This window comes from Anomaloglossus baeobatrachus, chromosome 1, assembly GCF_048569485.1.
Source record: "Anomaloglossus baeobatrachus isolate aAnoBae1 chromosome 1, aAnoBae1.hap1, whole genome shotgun sequence".
Taxonomy (NCBI): domain Eukaryota; kingdom Metazoa; phylum Chordata; class Amphibia; order Anura; family Aromobatidae; genus Anomaloglossus; species Anomaloglossus baeobatrachus.
In genome coordinates, this window is record NC_134353.1 from 694,461,641 (window position 1) to 694,477,612 (window position 15,972).

A 15,972-nucleotide genomic window follows, 5' to 3' on the forward strand; every position below is an offset into this window, starting at 1 on the left:
TGTCCCATGCATGCTGCCCCCTCCTCACAGTGTCCCATGCATGCTGCCCCCTACTCACAGTGTCCAATGCATGCTGCCCCCTCCTCACAGTGTCCCATGCATGCTGCCCCCTCCTCACAGTGTCCCATGCATGCTTCCCCCTCCTCAATATGTCCCATGCATGCTGCCCCCTCCTCACAATGTCCCATGCATGCTGCCCCCTCCTCAGTGTCCCATGCATGCTTCCCCCTCCTCACAATGTCCCATGCATGCTGCCCCCTCCTCACAATGTCCCATGCATGCTGCCCCCTCCTCACAGTGTCCCATGCATGCTGCCCCCTCCTGACAGTGTCCCATGCATGCTGCCCCCTCCTGACAGTGTCCCATGCATGCTGCCCCCTCCTCACAATGTCCCATGCATGCTGCCCCCTCCTGACAGTATCCCGTGCATGCTGCCCCTCTCCATGAGCTCCTAATGCTGCCTTCCTCTTTTCCATAATGACACCTCCATGCTGCCCCACTCATCATACTAAGACCACCACACTAGCGCTTATGCTGAGACCCACACACACACACACACACACACACACTACCCCACTCTTGATATTGACTCCCCTACATTGTTCCACTCCATACTGAGCCCACACATGCTGCCCCTTCTCCATAATGAGCTCCCAATGCTGCCCCCCTCTTATTCTGAGTCCTTACACTCCCCCACCATCGATATTGTCATTGCTCTATCCCTCAACCCTTGTCCTCTGTCTCTAGCATTGGCCCCTCTCTCCCATTCCCCCAGCAGCAGCCTCTCTCCCCCCACCTCCAGCAGCAGCCTCTCCCCCAGCATCAGCCTCTGTCCCCCCAGCCTCCCCCAGCATCAGCCTCTCTCCCCCTAGCCTCCCTCAGCATCAGCCTCCCTGCTCCCAGCTTACCCCAGCATCAGCCTCTCTCCTCCCAGCCTCCCCCAGCATGAGCCTCCTCCAGCATCAGCCTCTCTCCTCCCAGCCTCCCCCAGCATCAGCCTCCCTGCTCCCATCTTCCCCCAGCATCAGCCTCTCTCCTCCCAGCCTCCCCCAGCATCAGCCTCCCTCCTCCCAGCCTCCCCCAGCATCAGCCTTCCTCCTCCCAGCCTCCCCCAGCATCACCCTCCCTCCTCCCAGCCTCCCCCAGCATCAGCCTCCCTCCTCCCAGCCTCCCCCAGCATCAGCCTCCCTCCTCCCAGCCTCCCAGCCCCCCTCCTCCAAGCCTCCCCCAGCATCAGCCTCCCAGCCTCCCTGAGCATCAGCCTCTCTCCTCCCAGCCTCCCCCAGCATGAGCCTCCTCCAGAATCAGCCTCTCTCCTCCCAGCCTCCCCCAGCATCAGCCTCCCTGCTCCCATCTTCCCCCAGCATCAGCCTCCCTCCTCCCAGCCTCCCCCAGCATCAGCCTCCCTCCTCCCAGCCTCCCCCAGCATCAGCCTCCCTCCTCCCAGCCTCCCCCAGCATCAGCCTCCCTCCTCCCAGCCTCCCCCAGCATCAGCCTCCCTCCTCCCAGCCCCCCTCCTCCAAGCCTCCCCCAGCATCAGCCTCCCAGCCTCCCTGAGCATCAGCCTCCCTCCTCCCCCTCCCAGCCTCCCCCAGCATCAGCCTCTCTCCTCCCAGCCTCCCCCAGCATCAGCCTCCCTGCTCCCAGCTTCCCCCAGTATCAGCCTCCCTCCTCCCAGCCTCCCCCAGCATCAGCCTCCCTCTTCCCAGCCTCCCCCAGCATCAGCCTCCCTCTTTCCAGCCTCCCCCAGCATCAGCCACCCTCTTCCCAGCCTCCCCCAGCATCAGCTACCCTCCTCCCAGCCTCCCCCAGCATCAACCACCCTCCTCCCAGCCTCCCCCAGTATCAGCCTCCCCCAGCATCAGCCTCCCGCCTCCCAACCTCCCCCAGCATCAGCCTCCCGCCTCCCCCAGCATCAGCCTCTCTCCTCCCAGCCTCCCCCAGCATCAGCCTCTCTCTTCCCAGCCATACAACAGCATCAGCCTCCCTCCTCCCAGCTTCCCCCAGCATCAGCCTCCCTCCTCCCAGCTTCCCCCAGCATCAGCCTCCCTCCTCTCAGCCTCCCCCAGCATCAGCCTCCCTTCTCCCAGCCTCCCCCAGCATCAGCCTCCCTCAGCATCAGCCTCCCTCCTCATCAGCCTCCCTCCTCCAAGCCTCCCCCTCCCAGCCTCCCTCCTCCCAGCCTCCCTCAGCATCAGCCTCCCTCCTCCAAGCCTCACCTTCCCCCTCCCAGCCTCCCCCAGCATCAGCCTCTCTCCTCCCAGCATCAGCCTCCCCCAGCCTCAGCCTCCCTCCTCCCAGCCTCCCCCAGCCTCAGCCTCCCTCCTCCCAGCATCAGCCTCCCCCAGCCTCAGCCTCCCTCCTCCCAGCCTCCCCCCCCAGCCTCCCTCTCCCCCCAGCCTCCCCCAGCATCAGCCTCTCTCCTCTCAGCCTCCCTCTCCCCCCAGCCTCCCCCCCAACCTCAGCCTCTCTCTCCCCCCAGCCTCCCCCCCAGCTTCAGCTTCTCTCTCCCCCCAGCCTCAGCCTCTCTCTCTCCCCAGCCTCTCTCTCCCCCCAGCCTCCCCCCCAGCCTTAGCCTCTCTCTCCCCCCAGCCTCCCCCCCAGCCTCAGCCTCTCTCCCCCCAGCCTCAGCGTCTCTTTCCCTCCAGCCTCCCTCTCGCCCAGCCTCAGCCTCTCTCCCCCCAGCCTCAGCCTTTCTTCCCAGCCTCCCCCCAGCCTCAGCCTCTCTCTCTTCCCAGCCTCCCCCCAGCCTAAGCCTCTCTCTCTTCCCAGCCTCCCCCCAGCCTCAGCCTCTTTCTCTTCCCAGCCTCTCTCTCTTCCCAGCCTCCCCCAGCCTCAGCCTCTCTCCCCCCAGCCTCCCCTTGCATGATTATAGTGGACAAAAAGAGGCATCGCAACGATCATCAACTAACCTGTAAGGTGCCCATACATTCTAGGCTCTGCCTTACCTGCTCCGGTGCCCGCCGCCCTGCTCTGGCTGGCTCCTCTTCTGGCTGGCTCCAGCTTCAGACGCGTCCTCCTCCGCGGCGTGTCGTCTGCAGCATTGGACGCTGCAGCACGGGGCAGTGAGCTGATTGTCGCACCCGCGCGCCTTTGACCCCGGAAGTGCAGACGATGGAACTTCCGGGGTTAATCAGCTCACTATCCCTGGCGCCCGCCATGTATTTAAATAGACCGAAGTGCGCCTCTCCTCCCTCTCAACCCCCCCCCCCCCCCCCGAACACAGCCGAGTGTAACGGAGGGAGGGACGGGGGGCGGGGATGTAAAAAAAAAAAAAAAATTATATATTTTTTTTTTTGCTGCCAGAAACTGCCAACCCCGCAACGTGCCGCCCTAGGCATGGGACCACGGGTGCCTAGTGGCAAATACGGCCCTGCCAGGGTGTCACACTGGCACTGGTCTGGGCTGTCACAGAGCGCTTCAAACACTATCTGGCAGCCGCGAAGTTTACCGCTTTCACGGATAACAACCCTCTGACCCATCTGGATTTGGCCAAATTGGGTGCACTGGAGCAACGTTGGGTGTCCTGGCTAGCAAACTACAATTTTACCAAGAATGCCAACGCAGATACATTATCCAGGGTGCCTCACCTACCAGAGGACACAAAAACCCCTTCAAGGCCTCATTCACACATCAATATTTTTGTATCACCGTTTCTATGTGAAAGCCAGGAGTGGAGCTGACAGAGAGAGAACTATAATTGAAAGATTGACACATGTTCTGGGTTTTGGAGACACTTCTGGTTTTGAAATAAACATACTGATGAAATACTGGTCAAAAATACTGATGTGTGAATGAGGCTTAAGGGGTTAATTCATATTGTTTAGACATGAAATATACATGTGAATCCAGCCATAGCTCTGTAACACTGCTGAAAGGGGGAAAAAAGAGCCAAGTACCTCATGTTGTTGCATGTTGGTTTTAAATGTTTCTTACATGTCCTATTAAATGTGGGTGCGATATTCAGGGATGCAGCATGAATGAATATAAAGTTATGTACCGTCGTCCATGCGATCCCTCTGATCTGATAGATCTAAAGAGACATGCTGAAGTTGGAAAATAATTGCAAAATGTATATTTACTTCCTCCTCCAAAAAAAAATATTGATATAATATCCTGCACAATACTATATTCAGTTACCCCTATCAAGAGGAACTGTAAAAAATAAACCCCGAAACACACACAAAAGAACCCCAATGCAATGACACAAATATAGTGTAAAAAGTGTTCACATGCAAGTATAGTACATCATAAAAAATAGTATATACTTGGCATTCCAATAATTGTAACAACTAGGGATGATCGAATACCTCAAATATTCGGCTTCGCGAATATTTTCCAAATAGGTCGCCGCTATTCGACTATTCTCGAATATTCGATGCGCAATTTAAGTCTATGTGAAACCCGAATAACAGCTATTCGGAACTATTCGGGCTTCCCATAGACATACATTGTGCATCGAATATTCGCATATCGGCGACCTATTCGGAAAATATTCGCGAAGACGAATATTTGAGGTATTCGATCATCCCTATTAATAACCCATAGAATATTATGTACTGCTATATCTGAATATACAAAATCTAACCTCTGTAGGACAAGTGTGGTAGGAAAAGGGGCAATTATACCAGGAATACCTTAAGGGCCTAAAACACACTTCCGCAAAAAAAACGTACGTGTCTTACGGTCCGTTTTTCGGGTCCGTGTTCCGTTTTTTAGGGGCGTTTCTCCGGTACGTATGGCATCCGTGTGATGGCGTATGCGAGCCGTGTGTACGTGTGGAATGTCCGTATTGACATAAAATACGTACGTGTGCAGTCCGTGTGCTGTCCGTTTTTTTCAGATCCGTATTTTCACACAAATAACCTTGTTAACCCATCATAATGTGCTCCTGATGTGTTGCATTGGTCAATTAACTACCCAATTTGGTTAGTTTGCTTAAAAAACCTTTAAAAACATGGCTTCAGAGCTCATTCTCACATTAGACACACTCCAAAATGTCTCTCTCCAATGAAGCAACCATGTATTTACTCTGGTTGATATCTAGGAGATTTGGGGTTAGGCGACATGTGATTGAAGAAGAGCCACCACTGGAGAGAAGGATGTGGATTCACCCCCTTGTGAAGCTCAGGAAAACACATGGGCATTTTAATATTCTCTATGGCAAAATGCGGAAATTTCCACCAAAATTCCAAGCCTACTGCCATCTCACCATGAATTCATTTGACAACATCCTTGGCCTTGTGTACCATCGTTTGAAGCATCAGGACACCTGTATGCGCCTCAGCATCTCCCCTGAGGAACGACTGTTGGTGACTTTACGGTAGGTGTCGTCATGTATACTCATGCTTTATCTGGTATTTTGAAATACATGTTAAATCTCAAAGGCATCATTTTGTAGAAATTATGTAATTTTAAATTTAGGTATTTGTTTTGCTGAAAATTTTATATAGATCACATAACCTCATTGTAATCTTAAAATATGATCTGAGAGCTCACATCTACCATTCTATCTCTACCAAAATTAACTCCTTCACGACCTCGGGCAGTAAAATTACGTCCTATTTTAACGTGACTTAACGACCAGGGACGTAATTTTACGGCCTAAACTTCATTTGATTGCCGTGGCCATAGCAACGACTTTCAAATGATGTCCCCTGCTGTTTCTTACAACAGGGGACCTTTGCTTGACCCCAGGGGGGGTGGCATCGCCATCCCCCATCGACGATCGATGTGATTGGCTGTTCAAATCTGAACCGCCAACCACATCATTCGCACTGATTTCGGCAAAAATAATGCCCGAATTAGTGCGATACTATGAGATCCAGCTATGAGATGCCGTAGCAGCTACAGCAGATCATAGGTGGATCTCAAACATGCCGCCCCCAGCCCCTGCAGCACTGATTGGAGCGATCGTGCTATGACGCGCAATCGCTCCAATCAGTGTGCAGTGGGGCGGTCTGATCTGCAGGCGGCCGCCCTCCCCAGGCCTGTGCTGGTCTGGGAGCCTCCCCCAACATGTCTTCAGCGTGGAGTGGCTGGTACTTGTGGTACCACGCCACCGCTGCCGCCGCTATGTCACCGTCTTCTTGCCTGCTCCACGTGAGTATTGCACTCTTCTTCCAGCCCGTGCGCTCTCCCGTTATGGCCCCTGCGCGCTCCCGTTATGGCCCCTGCGCGCTCCCGTTATGGCTCCAGCCAGTGCCCCCCACGGTCTGCCCCCCCCCACGCCCCGATCTGCCCCCCGACATCCCGATCTGCTCCCCCTGCGATCTGCCTGCCTCCTCTGTCATCTCTATTCTGCTTCCTTCCTTCTTTGCTTCTCCGGTATCCCCCTCTGCTCTCCCGCCCCCCCCTCTGCTCTCCCGTGCCCCCCTCTGCTCTCCCGTGCCCCCCTCTGCTCTCCCGCCCCCCCCTCTGCTCTCCCGCCCCCCCCTCTGCTCTTCCGCTCCCCCCTCTGCTCTCCCGCGCCCCCCTCTGCTCTCCCCCTCCCCTCTCCCCTTGACGTCCTTTTACCTGCCTTCACCGGGTCGTCCGATTTCTTCACTGGCCCGATCACATCTGCCTCCATCTCTGGGTCCTTCCTGGGTCTTCTGCTGATCTGTCCAACGTCCTGCCTGCTGCTCCTGTACAGATGTCTCTCGCTTGCCTTCTGTTCCTCATGCTACTCCTCTGGGTACTGTGAGTATAACTTTTTTTTTCCCCTGTATCCTGTCCATTTTTACACCTCATCTGTCCGTGCGTCCCGCCGAGCACTGATGACGGATACAGATAACGGATCTGCATCCGTGGTCAATTTTTGGCGTGACTTTTTTTTTTCCGTATCCCGAACGTGTTTTGTATCGCATCTGTCCGTGCGTCCTGCCAATCGCTGATCAGGGATGCAGATAACGGATCTGCATCCCTGCTCAATTTTTGGCGTGACTTTTTTCCGTATCCCCGACGCTTTTTGTATCGCATCCGTCCGTGCATCTCGCCGAGCGCTGATCAGGGATGCAGATAACGGATCTCCATCCCTGCTCAATTTTTGGCGTGACTCTTTTCCGTATCCCCGACGCTTTTTGTATCGCATCCATCCGTGCGTCTCGCCGAGCGCTGATCAGGGATGCAGATAACGGATCTCCATCCCTGCTCAATTTTTGGCGTGACTCTTTTCCGTATCCCCGACGCTTTTTGTATCGCATTCATCCGTGCGTCTCGCCGAGCGCTGATCAGGGATGCAGATAACGGATCTCCATCCCTGCTCAGCTCAATTTTTGGCGTGACTCTTTTCCGTATCCCCGACGCTTTTTGTATCGCATCCATCCGTGCGTCTCGCCGAGCGCTGATCAGGGATGCAGATAACGGATCTCCATCCCTGCTCAATTTTTGGCGTGACTCTTTTCCGTATCCCCGACGCTTTTTGTATCGCATTCATCCGTGCGTCTCGCCGAGCGCTGATCAGGGATGCAGATAACGGATCTCCATCCCTGCTCAGCTCAATTTTTGGCGTGACTCTTTTCCGTATCCCCGACGCTTTTTGTATCGCATCCATCCGTGCGTCTCGCCGAGCGCTGATCAGGGATGCACATAACAGATCTGCATCCCTGCTCAATTTTTGGAGTGACTTTTTTCCGTATCCGCGACGCTTTTTGTATCGCATCTGTCCGTGCGTCTCGCCGAGTGCTGATGAGGGATGCAGATAACGGATCTCCATCCCTGCTCAATTTTTGGCGTGACTCTTTTCCGTATCCCCGACGCTTTTTGTATCGCATCCATCCGTGCGTCTCGCCGAGCGCTGATCGGGGATGCAGATAACGGATCTGCATCCCTGCTCAATTTTTGGCGTGACTTTTTCCGTATCCGCGACGCTTTTTGTATCGCATCTGTCCGTGCGTCTCGCCGAGCGCAGATCAGGGATGCAGATAACGAATCTCCATCCCTGCTCAATTTTTGGCGTGACTCTTTTCCGTATCCCCGACGCTTTTTGTATCGCATCCATCCGTGCGTCTCGCCGAGCGCTGATCAGGGTTGCAGATAACGGATCTGCATCCCTGCTCAATTTTTGGTGTGACTTTTTTCCATATCCGCGACGCTTTTTGTATCGCATCTGTCCATGCATCCCGCCGAGCGCTGATCAGGGATGCACATAACGGATCAGCATCCCTGCTCAATTTTTGGCGTGACTTTTTCTTTTTTTTCCGTATCACCGACGCTTTTTGTATCTCATCCGAATGTGCGTCCTGCAGCGGTCGATCAGTGCACCGCGTCTGTGCGTTTGAAAAGTCAAATGGCGTTCGTTCTCTTCTGAGCCCCACCATGTGCCCAAACAATTTATTTCCACCACATATGAGGTATCTGCGTACTCAGGAAAAATTGCATAATACGTTTTTATGGTGCAGTTTTTCCTGATACCGTTGTAAAAAAAAAAAAAAAAGCTACCTGGTTGATGCAAAAATTTTGTGGTAAAAAAAAAATAAAAATGTCACGGTTCAATGTTATCAACTTCTGTGGAGCCCCTGGGGGTGCAAGGGGCTCACCAAACATCTAGATAATTTCCTTGAGGGGATGGGGTCACTTGTGAGGGAGCTCCACTGTTTAGGCACCATAGGGGGTATCCAAACATGACATGGCGTCCGCTAATGATTCCAACCAATTTTGCTGTCAAATGGTGCGCTTTCTCTTCTGAGCCCTGCGATGCGCCCAAACAATTACTTTCCACCACATATGAGGTATCGTCGTACTCAGGAGAAATTGCACAATACGTTTTATGGTACAATTTTTCCTGATACCCTTGTGAAAAAAAAAGCTACGTGGTTCAAGTAACAATTTTGTGGTGAAAAAAAAAAATTGTATTCATGGCTCAACATTATCAACTTCTGTGGAGCCCCTTGGGGCTCGCTAAACATCTAGATAAATTCCTTGAGGCGTCTAGTTTCCAAAATGGGGTCACTTGTGGGGGAGCTCCATTGTTTAGGCACCTCAGGGGGTCTCCAAATGCAACATTACGTCAACTAATGATTCCAACCAATTTTGCTGTCAAATGGTGCTCTTTCTCTTCTGAGCCCCGCCATGCGCACAAACAATTACTTTCCACCACATATGGTATCTGCATACTCAGGAGAAAATGCACAATACATTTTATGGTGCATTTTTTACTGATACCCTTGTGAAAAAAAAAAGCTACCTAGTTGAAGCAACAGTTTTGTGGTAAAAAAAACATTTTTTTTCTTTTCACGGCTCAACGTTATAAACTTCTGTGAAGCCCCCAGGGGTTCAAAGTGCTCACCAAACATCTAGAAAAATTATTTGAGGGCTCTAGTTTCCAAAATGGGGTCACTTGTGGGGTAGCTCCATTGTTTAGGCACCTCAGGGGGTCTTCAAACCCGACATGGCGTCCGCTAATGAGTGCAGCTAATTTTGCAGTCAAAAATTCAAATGGCGCTCCTTGCCTTCCGAGCCCTGCCGTGTGCCCAAACATTTGATTTCCACCACATATGGGGTATCTGCGTACTCAGGAGAAAATGCACAATACATTTTATGGTGCATTTTTTTCCTAATACCCTTGTGGAAAAAAAGCTACCTAGTTGAAGCAACAGTTTTGTGGTAAAAACATTTTTTTTTCTTTTCACGGCTCAACGTTATAAACGTCTGTGAAGCCCCCAGGGGTTCAAAGTGCTCACCAAACATCTAGAAAAATGATTTGAGGGCTCTAGTTTCCAAAATGGGGTCACTTGTGGGGTAGCTCCATTGTTTAGGGACCTCAGGGGGTCTTCAAACCCGACATGGCGTCTGCTAATGAGTGCAGCTAATTTTGTGTTAAAAAATTCAAATGGCGCTCCTTCCCTTTCGAACTCTGCCGTGCGCCCAAACAATTGATTTTTACCACATATGGGGTATCAGCGTACTCAGGAGAAAATGCACAATAAATTGTAGAGTGCACTTTCTCTTTTCTCCCTTGTGAAAATTAAAATTTTATGGCTAAAGTAACATTTTTGTGTTAAAAAGTAAAATTTTCATTTTTTTCCTTCCACATTGCTTTGGTTGCTGTGAAGCACCTAAAGGGTTAATAAACTTCTTGGATGTGGTTTTGAGCAGAGTGAGGGATGCAGAATTTAGAATGGGGTCACTTTTGGGTATTTTCTGTCACCTCGGCCTCTCAAAGTCACCTCAAATGTGATGTGGTCCCTAAAAAAAATTATTTTGTAAATTTTGTTGGAAAAATGAGAAATTGCTGATTAACTTTGACCCCTTCTAACTAAAAAAAATTTTGTTTCGAAAATTGCGCTGATGTAAAGTAGACATGTGGGAAATGTTATTTAGTAACTATTTTGTGTGACATATTTCTCAGATTTATAGGCATAAATTTTCAAAGTTTGAAAATTGCGAAATTTTCGCAAAATTTCCTAAATTTTCACAAATAAACGCAAAAAATATCGGCCTAAATTTACCACTGTTAGGAAGTACAATATGTCACGAAAAAACAGTCTCAGAATCGCCAGGATCCGTTGAAGCGTTCCAGAGTTATAACCTGTCAAAGTGACACTGGTCAGAATTGCAAAAAATGGCCTGGTCATTAGGGTGTTTTAGTGGCCGGGGGTGAAGGGGTTAAAGAAACAAGAGTCATAAATCAAACAATCTTGTTTATTAAACAGAAAAGTAATTATTTTTCCAATATGGAAAGTAAATATCAACACATGTTTTTCCAACAAAAGCAATAAAATAATAGTCATACACAGTATCTTGCCAGTCATTGGATGACACAAATATTTGTATTGAAAAACAACTTTCATGAATAGTCAAAGTAATGTCATGTTTTTTTTCTATTTCAGTTACCTTGCAACTGGGCAATCCATCAGCAGTCTACATTTCGAATTCTTATTGGGAAGGTCTACAATTGGCAAGATTATCCTGCATACCTGCACTGTGCTATGGGAGACCCTTAGGCATCATGTCATGCAGCTGCCTTCAACACAGGAATGGATGCACATTTCAGAAGAATTTTTGGAGAAAACAGCTTTCCCTAATTGTATTGGCGCCATTGACGGAAAGCACATTAGAGTGAAGAAACCACCGAACTCTGCATCAAGATATTTTAATTATCATAAGTTTTTTTCTGTAGTTATTTTGGCCATGGTAGATACAAACTACTGCTTTTTATTTGCTGATATTGGGGCCTATGGCAGTGCCTCAGATGCACGCATTTTCAGAAGCTTACGTTTAGCAAGACGATTAATGTCTGATAGTTTAAGTTTGCCTGCACCAAGACCATTGCCTGGTAATAATGGCCCTATTGTTCCTTTTGTCATGGTTGCAGATCAGGGGTTTGCATTGTCTAGGCATTTGATGCGTCCATATCCCAGAAGAGGGCTGGACAGATCAAAAGCCCTATTTAATAGCAAATTGGCCAGAGCACGTTGCTATGTTGAACGTGCCTTTGGCATTGTGGCCTCAAGATGGCGCATTTATCAAACCACCATCCAACTCCAACCAACCACTGTCAAGGCTGTCATTAAAGCTACAGTAGTGTTACATAATTACTGTAGATTACATGAAAGCAATGACGAAGACATTGAGGAGTTGCCAGCTTTAAATGCACCATTTGTAGAGAATGGTAGTGTTAGAACCAATGTGTCCACTTCTGGTCTACAAGTGAGGAATCAGTTTAAAGATTATTTTAGTTTAAATCGCCATAGTCATGTATAAATTTGGCATTGTTATAGTTTTTTATCACTTGGTTACATAATCACAAACACATATGTAATACAAAAGAGAAAATGACCATACATAGGTATAATTTGTGTTTTTTTTGTTGGTTGGTTGTGTTTGTGGTCCCAATAAGCTATTGTGATTTAACTTTATTGCTATAAAATCAGGAATTTTTGTTTTGCAAGTAACAGTACTACTGAATGTACATGACTAATAAAAATATGGCAAATTGGATTTGAAAAAAATAGTCCAGATTTTTTATTGAACCTATGTATGTCTGTTATCTTTTGCAAAACACCCTATATTCTATTATTTTCTTTACAGAATTTTGTCAGGGACATTAGCCCATACAAAACACCATACTTTATTATGCAATAATGTCACGCAAACATAATTTGTTTGACACTATTGCAATACAAGTATGGGACCAGACCATATGCAGATACTGCATAGTGGCTGGATTTTTAATAATATAGGTGTCTGAATGTTAGTGTAGTGGTTTATGTGCATGCATTTTTTCCCTAAACCCAGTTTTTCTAATGGATGGTCCAAACAACATGTCCAGAGCAAGGCAACATTCTAACAGGCAGGTAATGTTTTTGAAGTGATAGAGTAATTTCTATTGAATCTTTGGAAAGGAAAACACAAATATGACCACATGCATATAGAGTAAGTAATGTGTTATATTTTGAAATGTTTTCTGACCAGCAATACCCTAGAAAACATACCAAAATGTAAAATAATACATACAATATCACATTATGATTCAACTAAATCCTCTAGGCTAGTGATGCTTTCCTGTGTAGTCTCCATTGCATTGAGACCTACAGAATATGTTTGCTGCACAACAGTGGATGTTGTAGTGAGTGACTGATCAGTGTTTCCACTAGTAACAGTTGTTGTGCTTGGAACAAATAATGATGCAGTTGTTTGAGCAGATGGAAGACCAAGTGTAGGTGGTACATATTGATGTGTTGGAAGAGGCTGAGTATGTGTGTATGTGAAGTTAGTTGGGTAAGTCTGATGTTGAAAGTACTGTTGTTGTGGATTTTTAGGAACATGGTAGGATGTTGGTTGTTGAAACATTTGAGGTAGTCTATGAACATTACTAACAATACTAGGATAGTTAAAAGAGGTTTGCATTGGTGTCTGTTGGGGTACTTGTGGGACAAATGATGGCTGTTGAGATGGCCTTTGTGTCATTAATGTACCTGTTTGGTGTGGGACAATTGTTGGCCTAATTTGTACATCACTTCCCATAGAAAAAGATTGACACTGTATATGTGTTTGTTGCACTACAGGATTTAATTGAAAATTAGAGTAATGTTCATCAGTTTGGGTTTCCACAGTTAGTTGGGTTGTGTTTGTGTGTGGACCACGTGGATTGGCTCTCCATTGCTCTATCACTTCAAAACAATATATGGGTTCTGGCTCACATTGGGTAGCAGATATTAGTGTTATTAAGGATGCCCTCAATCTGTCCTGCCTATCAGCATGAACCAATGCAAGAGAGGGACAAAGGGAGCGGCAAAATCTCTCTCCATCACTCTCTGGTATCAGTGAATTCATCATGTGTATTATTCTGGTATCAATGATATCTGGCAGGGAACGTAAATCTTCATAACGCCTATGGCGGGCTTTGCACACTACGACATCGCAGGTGCGATGTCGGTGGGGTCAAATTGAAAATGACGTGCTTCCGGCATCGCATGCGACATCGTAGTGTGTAAAGGTTTGATGATACGATTAACGAGCGCAAAAGCGTCGTAATCGTATCATCGGTGCAGCGTCGGCGTAATCCACAATTACGCTGACGCGACGGACCGATGTTGTTCCTCGCTACTGCGGCAGCACACATCGCTGTGTGTGAAGCCGCAGGAGCGAGGAACATCTCCTACCGGCGTCACCGTGGCTTCCGAAGCATATAGCCTTATAGCCTTAATGCTACAGCTTTTGTTCCTTCTTGGTATGTTATGTTTTAAATAAAGCTTCTTTGTTTCTGATACTTTCTGGTAATTAGTTCTGATTTTTTTTTTTTACTACTACAGTCAATATGGCAATACATGCACATCTATGATTTTCCGCTATGACAGACTAAGCGGTTGATTTTCATAGTAGCGGCCACGTAACAACGATATTCTTAGCCGCTTTTCATTTGCCTCACATCATGGTCTATTGAGAGATGTAGATGATAATCTAGTCAGCATATGACCGCCCGCCGCATCTGAAAAAGGGGGAATCCTGACGGTAGGGGCTCCTTCAGACGAGGGTACAGTCCATGTGCTATCGATATGTAAAACAGGTAACATATGGCCAATGCCAGTCATTGGGTGTGCAAAAAATCCCATCCGTAAGTCATGAGTCTTTCACGGATCCATTACAGCTATTAATATAGTAAACTGTATTTCCCGTTTTATTATTTATTTAAATTGTTCATGTAAAAACAGATGCACAAAATGGAGCGATGGATGGCAGAGAGCTGACAATATGGAAGAAAGACGAACGACACTGCACACGCTGGTCTGAATTTGGGCTAACGCATTCATCATCCACAATCTGCAGTCACATAGAGCCTGACAGCCTCTATAATCAATGTCAGACAATACCACCCATCACACCTAGGCTAGGGTCACACGGCCGTATGGAACTGATCACATTTTCACCCAGAATAGTGGGACGATTTCTTTCTGACTTCATCAGTGCACAATCTGATTTTCTGCAGCAGCAGTTATTAATCATTGACAGCTTCATTCCTGTCCCAGAAATGCAATGTATCTGTAATAATTGGCTGCTATACTGTGACATCTTATTTTTTCGCCCACTAATAGACTTAAATGAGCAAGTGTAAGACAATTTCAGGGTCAAATAGCTGCATGCTGCGACACACACAGGCCCAAAAAAATTGGTCATCTGCACTGCGCCATTGAATAACATTAGTCAATGTGCTATCCGATAAAAAAAAATATTTAACGGTATTGTGAGCCTTTGGCTGTGTCCACACCATGAGCTTTTGATGCTGTGAAAACACAGCGTCTTATGGTTTCAGCAACTGGATGGGATTTATGTTGGTTGTTTTACACAGCAGACACCCACCAGTGTTTCAAATCCCCACGTCAATTTCTCTTTTGTGTGCAGATTTTCCCCTAGACTTGTATTAGGGTATGTGCGCACGTTGCTTTTTACCTGCTTTTTACCTGCTTTTTTGCTGCTTTTTCTTCTGCGCTGTTTAATGCCAAAATGGATGTGTTCTTCTATTCAAGCAAAGTCTATGGGAATTTGGGTTTCTTGTTCACACTATGTTGTTCAAAATGCTGCCTTTTTGAGGCCGAACTTTGGTCAAAAACTCAGCTTTTCAAAGAAGCAACATGTCAATTGTTTTTGCCATTTGGGTTTTGCACTGCAAAGCTGAGTTTTTGACCAAAGTTCTGGCACAAAAAGGCAGCATTTTGAACAACATAGTGTGAACAAGAAACCCAAATTCCCATAGACTTTGCTTGAATAGAAGAACACATCCATTTTGGCATTAAACAGCGCAGAAGAAAAAGCAGCAAAAAAGCAGGTAAAAAGCAGGTAAAAAGCAACGTGCGCACATACCCTTACATGCAGAAAATCCACAGGCACAAAAAGCACATGCGGCTTGCATCTAAGGGCCCTTTAACATATCCGGTTTTTTGGCATCAGTCACAATCCGTTGCATTTTGAAAAAAATGGATACAGCGCTGGATCCGTTTTTTTCCTCATTGACTAGTATTATTGACAGATTGCGACGGATGGCCTCACGTTTCATCTGTCGTTCGACGGATCCGTCGAAAAATTGTTGTCCGTCGGACAGAGACGACGTCAACGGTAACATTTTTTGTGTATGTCGAAAAAACGTCGGTCGTTTGGTAGAATGGGCGCAGGATTCATCGTAAACCGTCAAATGACGGATACCGGCGACAGATCCGTTTTTTTAACTGAGCATATTCAGATGTGTAAATTCACTGCTGGTCAGGAAAAGTCTCTCTCTCTTTTTCTCTCTCTCTCAATATAGGTTTTCAACAGCAAATAGCCTTTCGCATGAGAACAGTGGTACAATGGATCCGTTTTTTTTTACAGTGATCCGTCGCATCAGTCACAAAACGGAATGTGAGTGACTCGAAAAAATTGATGTGTGAAAGGGGCCTAATCCTCACCTAAGTGTATCAATAGAATTTTGTAAGAGCCAAAAACCAGCAATCATTAAAGGGAACCTGTCACCACATTTTTGCCCTATAAGCTGCAGCCACCACCACTGGGCGGCTC